Source organism: Leptonychotes weddellii, chromosome 16 (assembly GCF_054177405.1).
Source record: "Leptonychotes weddellii isolate Sample4059 chromosome 16, ASM5417740v2, whole genome shotgun sequence".
NCBI lineage: Eukaryota > Metazoa > Chordata > Mammalia > Carnivora > Phocidae > Leptonychotes > Leptonychotes weddellii.
The window spans coordinates 33,847,058-33,860,724 of NC_138384.1; the positions used below are offsets into that span (position 1 = coordinate 33,847,058).

At 53.3% G+C, this 13,667-nt stretch overlaps 1 protein-coding gene across 3 annotated transcripts in view; it reads left to right on the plus strand.

Annotated features, from left to right (window-relative positions):
• The first annotated feature begins 6,784 nt into the window (after positions 1–6,784).
• Positions 6,785–13,667, plus strand: part of ZNF536 (zinc finger protein 536) — a 407,924-nt gene continuing 401,041 nt past the window's right edge. For all 3 annotated transcript variants that reach the window (XM_081806658.1, XM_081806659.1, XM_081806660.1), the window contains exon 1: positions 6,785–7,314. The gene's annotated coding sequence lies outside the window, so the exon portion shown is untranslated. The remainder of the gene's footprint in view (positions 7,315–13,667) is intronic.

Consider the following 13,667-nt stretch of genomic DNA (forward strand, 5'->3'; position numbering starts at 1 on the left):
AGAAGGTGGACCTGAAGGAGGCTACTACCATTCTTCTAGAGCCACTGACTCTCTGTGATCATAAGGCTTTACAGATAATAGGAGGGTATCTTTATATGGTGTGGAAACTGAGGTCTGGGGTGGGAGGACTTGGGTCTGGTCCACCCCTCCACTCCAGAGCCCAAGCAGCCCTGCTGGATGCTTTCCCCTGTGCATCACTCTTTTGGTCACAGGCAATGGCCATGCCAATGGCTAGTTCTTAACCTGTTGATACCACGAGAAAAGTCACAAGAAGGAGAATAGCGTGGGGGGAAAAGCAGAGCAATGTAGAAACAAAACCAAAATGAGTACTGTTGCCCCAGGAAGCACAATTCCAAAGCAGTAGCTGGATAACATTTTATAAATCAGTCACTTTTGATAATCCAAAGACAGAGGTCAGAACCAATCTATTTGGTGTGAGAAGTATTACTTTCAAAAGAGGCGTGCACAGAAGCCAAGCACTTACAACAAGGTGCTGATCTATGTCAACGTAGTGCAGCTTCTAAGGCCCTTGCTTCTGAGCTGGTACAGGAGTCACCAAAGAACTCGATTTTTACCCGTGACCACCATCCAACTAACTTGCCAGCCCAGGCTCCCAATGACTTCCATCAGTTTCAAGAAGTCAGAAAGCTGGTGTCATCTTGAAGAAGACACTGCAGAGTGGAAAGCCTGGGACAGAGTACCCTGGTGGGTGGCAGGAGTGGCTGTCCAGCCAGAGGGCTGTGAGCACTGGTGAGTGCAGGGCTCCTGGATGCAGGTGGGGCCCTGGGAGTCTCTGCTTGCGCTCCAGCCACAGGGGTCCAGCCTCGGCCAGGCAGGTCGGTGGCACTGAGAAGTACTCCAGAGTCTGAGAAGGAGGAGAGGGACTCAGCGAGGAGAGACCTTCCGGGCAACACAGAGCTAGAGGATAAGGGTGGAGAGGCCCAGAAATTCTGGAGAAGGGGTAAAGGATCTAAGAGCCACGGGCTGTGGAAGTGGCCACTAAACACTATGGGGGAACTCCTGTGCTTTAGTGGGACGCAGGTAGGCGTCAAGTGTCGGTCTCTGCAAGACTCCAAGCCTCTGGTCATTGGCCAGCGCCCCTTGCCTCTCACCTTGACTCCCACTCCCAAGGAGCTCTGCTGCCCAGGGAGGTCGACCTGCATCGCCCCAAGGCAGCTAGCGCGAGTCCTCGGGGAACGCAGAGCGCACGGGCGCCGACAGGGGGCGCCGGCGAACCCCCCGCCGGAATCCTCCGCGGGGCTCAGGCCGTGGGGCGCGGCCTCCAGGTGGTGGGCGGTCGTTGCCGGGTTGGCTCAGGCCAGCTGAGCCGCACAAAATCTCTGCGGCCTCTGAGCGGCCGTGCGCAACAGCCGAGGTCCCCCAGGTCGCGTGGAGCGCGGCCCTCCTGAGATGAACGGCCTTGGAAGGCCGCGGGCACCTCGGGCCTGGAAGACGCGCCCCGGGCCAGGAGGCCACCACTCGGGCCCAACCCCAGTGGGCACTGCGATGGGCCCGAGGACAGTGCCAGGACCCGCTGCCCGGCTCCCTACCTCCCACGGCCCATGCGGGGCCGGCGGCTCGAGGGTTAAAAGGCAACTACCACCCCCATTCTCTTGGGGAGAAAGTGCCTTTTCTCCAAGTCCATATGGCCACTTCCTTTCGACCTGCTCGGCCCTGCTCGCCTCTTTGTCCGAGCTGTCACTTATAAAGAATCACTTGACTTACAATAACAGGTTCAAAAGACGACAGAGTATAATCAGTTGATCCACGAAGAATTGAAATAAAGAACACCCCACTGCTCTGGCTATCATTCCCATAGAGATAGTGATATCATTGATGTGATTGCGATGCTAATTTCTATACAAGTAAAAAAAAAAACAACCTTGTATTTTGGAATTTGTTCAAAGAGAATTTCAGACACATCAGATTGGAAAATGCGAACTGAATTCCTAAACTTTTTGGGGTAGGCCGGGTTTTTTTTTTTTTAACAACACTGCAAAGATTTGAGGGGACTTTAAGAATCTCATAGAACTAGCTGGTTGGGGGAAACACTCTTTCCTCCCTCCCCAAAATCCTGGGCAGAGAGAGACAGACAGATAGATGATGGATTAAGATCGAGAAAGCCCTGGGGTTTCAGGACAGAGCCCGAGGGTGCAGGCAGCGGTGACCAGGCCAGGTGCCCACCTACGTCTCCCCTCGGGAGCGGGATCAGAGGCAGCGAGTTGCCAAGGCCAGGTGCCAGGGCCGGCGGGGTCCCGCCTGTACCTGAGCCTCTAGTCCCGCTGCTGCCTGGCTGCTCCCCTGGCGTGAAGTTTTCCCGCACCCAACCCCACTCTTGCCACTGAGTGCCTCCTTCCACAGGATGCGGTGGGGGCTGGGGAGGCTGCGTCCTGCTTTTTCTTTATCTTTGCTTTTTATGTATTGTGGTGCCCTGGTTTAAAACCCACCAGTCATCTTAGAGGAACTCAGATCAGGCAGGCTAGAACAAGTCTTACCTGAATCAATGTTTTAAGTGTCCCTGTGGCTTGGCGTTTTGAATAATCAATCTGTCTCCAACGCTTCTTAATCATGCACAACACAGGCCTTTCTCTCTCCCTCTGTCTCCCTCTCTTTCCCTCTCTCTCTCTCCCCCTCCCTCCTCCCTCCCTCCCTCTCTCCTCCATTATTTGTCAACTCTTTTGGATCCTGTCTTTCTGCTGTTAACATGCCCCAATGTCACATGCGAGTCTTTTCTTTAAAACAAGCTCCTCATTGGTGTATCTGGATACTTCTTTTATTATTATTACTGAATCTTTTTTTCCCATAATGACACCAGGATCATTATATAATCCCATAACAAAGAGGCTTTTGAGGCACCAGCTTTTGTCAACTCTAGGACAGAGAATCCATAATTGTATTATTCAGCTTTTTCCCCCTTCTTTCCCCCTCTTCCTTGCTTCACAGAAACCCAACCTCCTGCATCACTCACATCTCTACCTTGTTACCTCGCCTTACATTATTTACCAAAGCGTTTGCCTTGAGGACCAGCATTTGCAAAGTTGCCTTAAAAAAGTTATTTTGTTTGATAATTAAGTCCTGGAGCCCACCGCGTGATGATTATTCTGGACCCATAAGGCAGAGAACCTGCGTGACGTTTTTCTCGAAGTTTAATTACCGTATGCTAATTTCCTTGCCTACTACGTGATTAATTAAAATCATATTTTCATAATCATTTGGCACTAGTATTGTTTTAGAATTATCATGATCTCCTAAATAGTGTCTGTAAATAAAGTCGCCTCTAATGGCAGGCGCGGGAGGCGAGGCTGAGGACCTCTTCGTGTTTGTATCGCGGCGATTGGCAACATAACTGCCTTATTTACATTAAATACGCCACAAGGTTACAGCGCGGATCAACGTCATTTGATCGCTGATGACTCCCTTAAACGCCCGGGCTGTGACTGATTCTCCGCGTCCCGCTGTCCACCGAGATTCACCCGGGAGTTTTTTTTTTTTTTTTTCCCCAGAAAAGAAACAGACTTTAAATAGTTTCAGGAGCAGGTAAGAATTAAGCTTTTTCCTCTCCCCCTTTCCGTCTCTCTCTCCTCTCCCTCTGTGGCAATCTCTCTCTCCCTCTCGGCTGGATAAAAAATTCTTTAGTCAAAGGCAGGAATGCAAAGTAGTGACAAGCGAAGGGGCTGATATATGTCTCAGTAACGAGTCTGACAATCAGAATGTAGCTCTTGGAGAATAGATAGATTTTAATAAGTGTGTTTACATGAGCTCAAGGTCAGAAGCAAGCTGCGCTGTGTTAAATGGTTTCTTAGTTGCTAGACAGAGAGAAAAAATGGACGATCACACACCATTCTTTGTAGATTATTATATCAAGGGTTCAGTCTCTGGCTCATCAAAGCTAAATGCCGCAAGACCTATCTAGTTGCTGTGAATTATGCCAGGGCGACAATGGAGAGCGTTTTTAATGGTACAATGCATTTCACCTACCAGATAGGGGGAGGCCGAGCCGGGGATGGGGATGTCTGCTGGGGCTGGGTGATGAGTATCAATGAACGGGGCGATTCTGAAAAGAGGCAGATGAAAATCGAGCCCGCCCTGCCCCGGCTGGGCTGGGAACAGTTCACAGGGCTCTGCCGAGTGGGCGAGCGAGGCGCGCGAGCAGGGCGCCCGTCCCCCCTCAGCCCCGGAAAATGATCAAGTCAATCATGTGGACATGTTTCATTATTCATTGAACACAATCTTTTACAACGCTCCGTTTACGTGCCCGAGTTTGCTCCCGACGCCCGCGTTTCAATGTTTAAGGTAAGGAAAACAAAGGTGGGGGGGATCGCGGGGCGCGGCGCGGTGGGGGTGGGGGCGGGGGGGGCCGCGGCGGGTTGGGGGGGCCGGCGTCCGGGAGGTGGCAAAGTGAGTTTGGACTCTTGGCGTGGCCCCCCCGTCCCCTCCCCCTCCCCATCTCGGCGAGGCCTGCCGCCGGGTTCCTTCTCGCCCCATCGCGATTAAAAAATACGGTCTAATTAAATATCCGTGGCTGTGACGTTGGCGAGAGAAGCTGTCAGCGGGGGGAAAAAAGAGGAAGAAACCGAGAAAGCGGCGGTGGCCGGGCATCGAATGGCGCTAGAGAACTTCGGCGGCGAGCGGGACCCGCGCCTGGGCCGCCGCCTCCCCCGCCCGCGGTCCCGGGACCGTTACTTTGAAAAGGAGTCGCGGGGCCGAGAGCCGGGGGCGCGAGCCGGACCCCGCGCCCAGCTCCGGGTCCCGCGCCCAGTTCCGGGCCCAGCACGCGCCCCCCATCCGCGCGCGGCCCGCGCGCCGCTCTCAGGCCCCGGGAAACTTTCAAAAGGGTCTGGGGGGTGGGGGGAGTCGTCTGGAGACGGGGAGGCTGGGGCCGCGGAAACTTCTGCTCAAGTGACTTTCCCCATTTTCTCCTCTGCCTGAGACTCGGGCGCCCCTCGCTCCCTTTCTCCTCTCGCGGCTCGCTGCGGGATTCTGGCCCCGCCGCCTGGGGGAGAGAGGCTAATTTGTAATTTTTTTTTTTTAATCAAAGTTAGCTGATGCTTACAGTGTGTCCAACTTGCGGGCGCCAAGGGCCTTTGAGACCTGCCATTTTGTGTTTTCATTGGCCTCCTGTGGCCTGGGAGCCGGGCGAGGCCGAGGCCGGGGACTCCGCAGGGCCGGGGTGCCAGGGTCCGAACCCGCGACCCCAGGAAAGGCCGTGACGCCTGCACGCGCAGGCGGCGTCCGCAGCACCTGCCCCCGCCCAGCCCAGGCCCTGGGGCCAAGCCGGGGGCCAAAGATACAAATAAAGAAAGAAATAAGTAACAGGTTTATGGAGGGAACTGAGCCGGCCAGCCCTGGGCTGGAGAAACGAGGCCAATCGGAGTGAGGGGGTGAGGGGATGCGGGCGCGGGGGCTCTGGAAGGTGGAGGAAATGGAGGGTTGGGGGCGTCTGGGAAGAGTGCAGTTTGGGGGAACAGATCCACTAGCCCAGATGTATGACTGGGGGGAGAATGATATTTGCTGATAAACCTTTCTGTTTGCTTCAAGACATTATTTTTTGAAGATCAAGGATTGAGGAAAACAGTCGTAGGCGGGACCGGGATGTATTTTAGGCAAAAAAAAAGGGGGGGGGAGCTTTTCTTTGATGATGAGTAGGAAAGTGTCCAGATCTCGACGCGCCCATCTGTTGCAGTTTTGCAAATAATTTAAAATATAGATATCTCTATATAGATGGATGTACGTGAAGCGGAAGGTGGAAACGCAGGCGCCGACAAGTTAGAAAAAAAGAAAAGGGGATGCGGGGCAGAGAGAGATCTGTCCCCACCCCCTCTCCTCTTAACTCTTCCGAGGAAACTCCAGCAGGGCTTTCTTTGGGGACAGGTGGAAAGTTGTCCCCCCCCCCTTCACTTCTGTACTGTGAGCGTTCCTACTGTCCGCCTCTTGGCGAACGTGGACACAGCCCGCCCCCCCCGCCCCGATCATTTGGGGGTTGGGTAGGGACGGAGGGGCAGTGGCGAGGGGCAGGGGGCCGAGGAGGGGCAGGGCGGGGTCCCAGCCCCGCGCGCCGGTCGCAGCCGCGGCTGGGTTTTGTTTGCCGGATATTGTTATGTCTAACGAGTGCCTCACAGGAGACGTGATTTGTCAGCCGCCTTCGTTTTCACTTTAGCAGAAAATACGGCGGCTGCGCGGCGTCCTGGCCTGCGGGGCCGGGCGCCGGGTGCGTGCGGGGGCGCGGGTGGGGGCGCCGGTGCGCGCGCGGGTGGGAGCGGGCGGGCGGCCGGCCGGGCACCGGCCAGGGGCAGTGGGCCGGGTGGGGTGAGTGCGCGCGCGGTGCCGGCCTCCCGCTCCTCCTGCGCCTTCCCCCGGCAGCCGCCGCCGCCGCCGTGCAGTTTAGCAGAAATCCGACAGGGGCCGCGTTTGCTGAGCGCATCCGGCCGCCGGGCAGCCCGAGCGGGCCGCCGGGCCCGGCTGGCCGGTGTAGACGCGGGGAGGGGGTCGGGGCGGGGTGTGTGTCTGGGGGGAACGGGCAGGCGGGGAGGGGCGCGGGAAGCGAGCTTGGACTGAGTGCTCGCCATCCCCCACCACCCCCGTCTCCGGCGTCCCGGGTGTCTCGGGCGAGTCGGGCAGCCCCTGGAGCCCTGGCCTTGGCGCCCCCGCCCCCAGCCAGGGCTTAGGTGAACTTGGGGTGGGGTGAGCGTGCGTGCGTGCGTGTGTGAGTATGGGGGGGGGGCAGACTGGGAACGCACTGTTTTCTTTCCCAGTTTGATATTAGCAACTGGGTTTTTACTTTAAGACCGGCTTTGCTCACTGCTGGGGTTGGGAGGGGGCGATCTTTTCCCATCACTCACATCTTTGTTCATTGTTCACTGAGTGGAAGGCAGGCGACTTAAAGAGACGAAAGAGAGGAAAAAAGGGGGGGGAGAGAAAGAGGAAAAAGAGGGGGAGCAAGAAGAGGGAAGGACCAGAGGCGTGGGGGAAAGCGCCCCCGCCCTCGCCCGGGTCGGGCTGGACGGTGAAACAGTAAACCCGCGCACGGAGGGTCGCCGGGAAAGTGGACATTACCGCTTTAATTAACTTCGAGATGCTCCGGCGGCGGGACCTGGCGTAGCCGTGACGCGCCCGCATAAATCTGCCCGGCCCGGGGCTGCTCCGAGAACTCGTACAGTAGCCGCGTCAGATCCAGCGCGCGCCTCCCAGTCCGGAGCCCATTTGCATAATTGGATCTTTTTTTTTTTTTTTTTTGCCTCCTTCTTCCTCCCTGAAACTTGTTTGAAAACCCAAGTGAACACCGCGACGACCTGCACGCTCCAAAGCGAGTGCCAAGTAAGTGCCCTGCCGTGGCCTCGGCGCGCCCCGAGGTTAGCGCGCAAAGCCGGCCAGCGAGGTGCCCGGAGCCGCGCGCTTGCCGGCGGGCCTCGGCTGCGGGCTGCTGGCTGGCGGGAGGACTGTGGCCGCGGGCTCCGGGGCTCCCGGCTGGCAGCTCGCAGAACTTTTTCTTCTCTGTCTCCCGACTTCTCGGGCCAGGTGAGGTGTTTGGACCACGCGTGTACCTGTAGCGAGACTCGGGAGGCGACCTTTGGGGCGCGGTGGAGTTGGGCATCTCGGGTCCCGGGCGAGTAGTTGGTCCCCGCCGCCGTGGAGGGCAGAGCTGCGAGCGAGCGAGAGCGAGCGAGAGCGAGCGGGGCCGGCTGCTCGTCGCGCCGCGCCGCGGATGCAGCTCGTCGCCAAATGCCTCCCCCATTATTCTAAGGTTTGTGTCTCCGGCTGTGTGTGTGTGTGTGTGTGTGTGTGTGTGTGTGTGTGTGAGTGATCGGCTGTGCTTTAAAAAGAAAAGCAGCCAAAACAAGAGCAGGAAGGGCTTCTCCCTTAGCTTGCCCCCCCATTTCCCCAGCATCATTTATTTCTGTTGCTCAAAGGAGAGAGTGCAGAGCTTAAAGGCTAGACAGGGTCACCGAGAGATTGACAGTTCTGTTAGAAATGCCATAAATGCTATAGCCAAAATGTAGCTGCATTAATAAAATACCAACCCTTGCCTGGCGGGGAAAGCGCTTTTATAGTATTTTAAATTTTATAAAAATATATAATATAGTATTAGTATTATTTACAGTGTTCCGAACCTGGGGGAAAGTCGAATAGCTTGGGAGAAAACTGTAACCCTAGTTCCTGTTTGCCTAGGAACTTGCTGGGGGCTGGGCCCACCACCCTGCCTGGAAGGGGTAGGGACTCAGCTTCCGGCCTGGGGAGTCACAGGGGGGCGCCCCCGGCAGCCCTCTGGCCTCTGCTTCTGGAGAGCCTAGGGCTTCTGGCTGAAGGCTGCTTTAGTTATGATGTCATTCTGATAGCAGAGTGCAAATGTCTCCTGATTCCACCATTAACCGCCTGGCTGATTTGCTTGGTAATGAAAGCACTGACGTCCAGCGCCTTGACAAATGCAGGCCTGCAGAGCCCTAGGAATTAACTTTTCCCCCCACTGAGGAGGGAGCGAGCTGCCAGAAGTCTCACCACTGGGCCCCTGCCTTTGAACTTGGTCCTGTTCTCAGTCCAGACACTGACATGGATGACGGGCCCCTGGACCGAGAGACCCCTGTTGTCCTATAGTTTGGAAAACTTTTAGAAGGCTTTCATTTCTGGAACACCTCTAATCTGGCAAAACTTGAATTCAGTTGTGACCGGGCAGAGATATCGGATCTGATGGATGGCCAGGACCCCAGGTATCTCTGGGGCCACTGCCTGGAAGAGGGGATTGCGACATCTGCTTCCTACCTTCTAGTCCCTTAACTGGGACTTTATGTTAATATCACTGCAAGTAAACCGGATTTAGTGTGGATTTTTAAATAGTGTACAATGATTTAAGATTTCTTTTGATTTACTGTTCAAATGAAATTTGCATAAATGTGATGAAAATGAACTTAACATCTGGGCATATGAAAAAAGGTTAGTACCTCATATGTCATCTGCAGAGAAAGTCTCTAAAATGCTTTCACCCTAAACTGGGTTCGGGGAGACAGTTCCTGGAGACATAAATGCTAATTATGGAAAACCTGGAGAAAGCGCTTTCGATAAATTTGCATTCTCTTGGACCACTGCTCTGCAAACCCATCTTGTTCTGTGCCTGGAGTGCTTAACTTCTGAGCAGGGTGGAGATCCTCGCAACTCAGCAAGTTAACTGCTGGCTGGGGCTATCTTCACGGAAGACTTAGGGCAGGCAGGGAGCGACAGTCACGCTGCTCTGGTCCGAGCCGGAGGCCGGTAACCCCTATAATGGGAGAGGACAGGGAGGTGGCTGGGATATGCAGCCCTACTAACCATAGTTACCCTTTGGGTCCTGAAGGCAGTGCTGAGATGTCCAGTCACTGCCTACTGAGCCCCAAAAAGCTGAGCGATTAGGCTGTCTCCTCTGCCTTAGGTAACCAAAGAAATCTCCATCAGCGCAGACCGATAAAATCCACAAGCCCATTCAAATGAACTCTGAACTCCATCTTACTTTTTGAGCAAGACAAGCTTATCTCTGGCATAAGGAAATCAGAGTTAAACAGCCTTCCCCAGACGTGGTTGCCTTTTGCTCAAAAGTTGGCTATGAATGGCACAGGTGTTTATAAAGTGCCTTGAATGGAGGGAAAGAAAGACAGCAGTGATGCTCATGAGAACATAGATGAACTTACTTATTTTTTTTTTAGAAGAGGATCATAAAAGAAGAAAGAAAATAGATTTATTTTTCCAGTTTGAATGAGGACAATTATAGCTTTTTAACATCTTTGGATTTAGGGTTTTTAATAAGCCTTTTAAGTAAGCTGAAATATCAGCTTGCATTTTGTTCTCAGCATTATTTAAAGGGAGACTTGACTGCAAGTTTAACAAGAGAAGTGAGCTTTGTCCAGGTCAGCTTTTGTCCATGCTAAGGACTGAAGTCCCAGAACATCTCCTCCAGAACCTAGAGCAGGTGAGTGCTCAGCCCTGCTTTATGCTGTCTCCAGGGAGGCCTTAGATTTGGGCTGGAAGGACACTTGTGGTCAGGTGGCCTTCTCAGGCTGTGAAGGCCAGATTGTGAGGTCTAAAAGCAAGGCGCAAGTTCACTGGCATTGGGGAGACTCCCGTCTGCTAGTAAGGACTCATAAGCAGGGACTTTCTCGGTGAAACCACACCTGCCCTGCACACTGGCATGCTCCCTCCAGAACGTGCCATGGCATGACTTCGGCGGCGGGGCGGGGGGGACAGGGAAAGAAGCAGTCCCAGGGCAAGGTGGGGGTGGAAGGCTCTGCCTGGCTGGTGGGGCTCACTGTGTCTTTTACCTGGTTGAGTGGTACCTGGTTGGGAGTTGTTGGGAGAGAGGTCTTTTGTCAAGGAGACTTAGGTCTAGACTGTCTGGGCCCCCTTTGGTAGCACTGAGTGCCCTTAGAAGGGTAAGCAGCCGAGCTACGCTAGGGGGTCATCCATGCAGTCACACTGAGGTCTTAGTTGTGGTGATGCTGGTGTGTGTACATGTGTGTGCACGCCCGTGTGTACTTGTGCATGTGCATCCATGTGTGTATGTGTGTGTGTATGTGTACGGGCTGGGCAGGGTGTTGTCTGCCCGGAATCACCTCCACCGGGATGGTTTCCTTCTTGCCCACACTGTACTACTCAGGGCAGATTAGTGAGTTTGTGAGCGTCTGTGTGCAGCGTAGGGGAACATAGGTCCTCAGGGTATGGATCCTGGGGAATGCAGGCCACTTTAGGTTCTTCACCCTACCCATTTTTTTTTTTTTCCCATATGAGGGCAGACATGGATGGAAGCCACCTCAGGAAGGTGGGCTACTCAGCAAGCCTCCCAGCTTGGGTCTCTGCAATGCCTGGGGGTAGCAGGGGGGCCTTCCTGCCCAGTTTATGCCATAGGCTTCCGTTGACTTTCTGCTATAGGTCCTCATTGTGTGGAGATCAGAGCTGGTCTTAGCTGGCTCTGTTGGCTGCTTGCGGATTCCTCCCCACCCAACTTTCACTTTTCAAAATCATTGTAGATCTTTGGTCTTTCTCTTATAGTGGAGTTTTGCAACGGCAAAGACACGGAATCCTTGGCTTTTCAATAGCTTCTGAGCCGGGTCAGGCTTATCTGCCTGAAGAGACAAGATTCAGGGTGAGGCCTTTGGTGGAATTTGCTAGACTGATCTGAGCGTTGTTTTTCTAGACCAGAGCTGCCCCTCAGTGGCAGTGTGGGCCTTACCCACTTGTGGGAGTCTGTCCTGTGCATTGTAGGATGCTCAGCAGCACCTCCAACCTCTGCTTAGATGCCAATAGCACCTCCCCGTTGTGACCATAAAACATGTCACCAGACATTTCCATGTGTCCCCTGGGGGGGGGCTGGGAATCAGGCTCCTTTCCCAGGCCTTCCACGTGCCAGGCCTTGTCCTGGCCATGCCCAGGAGCACAGGGAGGTTTCACACTCAGAGAAAACACAGGCTGGTGGGAGATAGATAACGTCCCAGTGCCCTGCGGCGGCAGGACATTGGGCCCTGCACCAAACGGGGCAGACCTATGGGCCCTGAGAAGAGGGAGGACTTCCAATGGAAGAATCATGGGTGGAGGGTACCTGGAGCGAAGGTGTGGGGCTCAACTGCGTTTTTACATCAGCTATACCCTGAAAAAGGCCCTGTGGGTGAGAACTATGGTCTGGGCCCCCTGCCTGCCATATGCAAACCCAGAAGTGGAAAGTAACAGTTCTTGGTCTCAGAGTTGAGGCTTGGCATCCTGCTGGCAGGATGAGGATAGTGGGATAGTGGGTTTGTTTGTTTGTTTGTTTGTTTTGTTTTTGTTTTTGAGCACTTACTATGTGGTAGGCATGGGTTTTAAATACTTTCCTCATTTAATCCTTACACCCTCTCTGTGAGAGCGAGTACTGTGTTTGTCCCAAGTTTCAGGAAGGGAACCTCAGGCAGTGAGAGTGGTGGGCTGGGCAGTGGCTCTAGGAATAGAGCCTACCCAGTCTGCCTCCAGAATGGGCACAATTCACCCTCCACTGCGGCCGAGGATCTCCCCTTCCTGGAGGCACACTCATGGCAAGACCCCTGGGGTTTCATCACAGACCCAAGAAGCCTGTCCACAGCCTTCTGACACCAGGCTAGGAGGCTTCATGGGCAGGTAGAGAAGGTTCTGGTTGGCCAAAGCAACTTGTTCTTTCTTTGAGGGGCAGGGGCCTCTGGGTGGGTGGTGGCAGGAACGTCCTGAAGATGCTTCGAGGGCGTTAAGAGGTGCAGGAAGGAAAACCAGTTTGTAGGGGTTTTTTTTGCCCCTCCTCTACCTACCTATTCTTACTCTGTAGCTTTACAATGAGAAAATTAAGTGCCATTTTGACATGGGAGAAATGATCACCGTAGGCTTGAGCTGACATTAACCTGCAAGTTTTCTATCAATGCATTATAGCTTTGATTACCTGAGCCGTGTTTAGCTGGGTCTTTCATTACCGAGGTGGGCTTGGCTCTTGCTTCTTCCTCTCCCTGCTGATTCTTTAGCCTGGATGCTGGTCTGCCAGCTCCCCATTGCTTCACTCCACCTTTTCCATCCATCGGGGACCATCAGCCTCCTTCATGATTTTTTAGCTTTTTGTTGTTGTGTTACCGAATTACACATGCACACGGACTCTTAACGCAGGATGAAGTAGCTCTATTTAGGTTGTAAAAGCCAACCCATAGAGTCCCTCAAATCGAGATTAATCACAGAAATGCCCATTCAGCCTTAATTATAATGATGTTCTCCCTTGCACATGTGAGGTTCCCACGTAATTCCCATAGATTTGGATGGGATTTTGGCTCATGGAAGGGCTAGATTGTTGGGCCCTCGGGGGTTTTCTGTAATTCAGTAAACATTTATGCCTGTAGTTTCTGGGCACCTGAGGAGGGAGGGTCTGGGGCACCTCCGTGTAGGTGGGCAGAGGTGGCCAGAGCATTAGCACCTGCTGGGGCTGCTGGTGGTCGGGCCTTGCCTCCTGCCAGGCCCTGTGTTCTGCACTTTGGGTGCTTTATCGTCTTGAGTTCTTTTAACAACCCAGTGAAGGGCATCCCTCAGCACTTTGACCCGTGGGCAAACTGGGGAGTGTGACACTCGTTATAGCTCCCAGGCTCCAGCAAGGCCAAGAGAGGCTTTGAAGCCAGCAGGATTAGCCTGGGAGATGGTGCTGTGCACCTTGCCTGGGCTCCTGCCTCCCTATACAACACTCCTCGTGGACAGTGACAAAATCATCCTTTCCGGGCCTATTCAACTAGCCTTTCATGTGGAAGTTAAAAATGTACCCTGGGACCTGCGACTTGGAGAACATATGCATTTTTGTAAATTTGCTTTCAAGAGCAAGATAATATTTGGAAACTGTACCAGCTAAACTATCAGCTTTAGAGAAGCAAACAGATCCCAGAATGTGTTCATATTGTATATAAAATTTAATCTCTTTGAATAGCTTGATTATTTAACTTTACCTTTCAAAATATCTAAAAACATTTCTTCCTTCCTGGATAGAGAAAAAAATGGCACACACATTTTTTTTTTGTTGTTGTTCTTTAAAAAAATCGAATTCTCTTTTAAAATCTATTAAAGTCAAGTCAGGCAAAGCCTTCCAAATTATTACAGAAAGGCTGTCATTTCAGTGAAGCCTATTGAAGGGGGTGGGACATCTTATTGAAATTACAGCTAAAGTGCTTTAATTATTTTGCTTC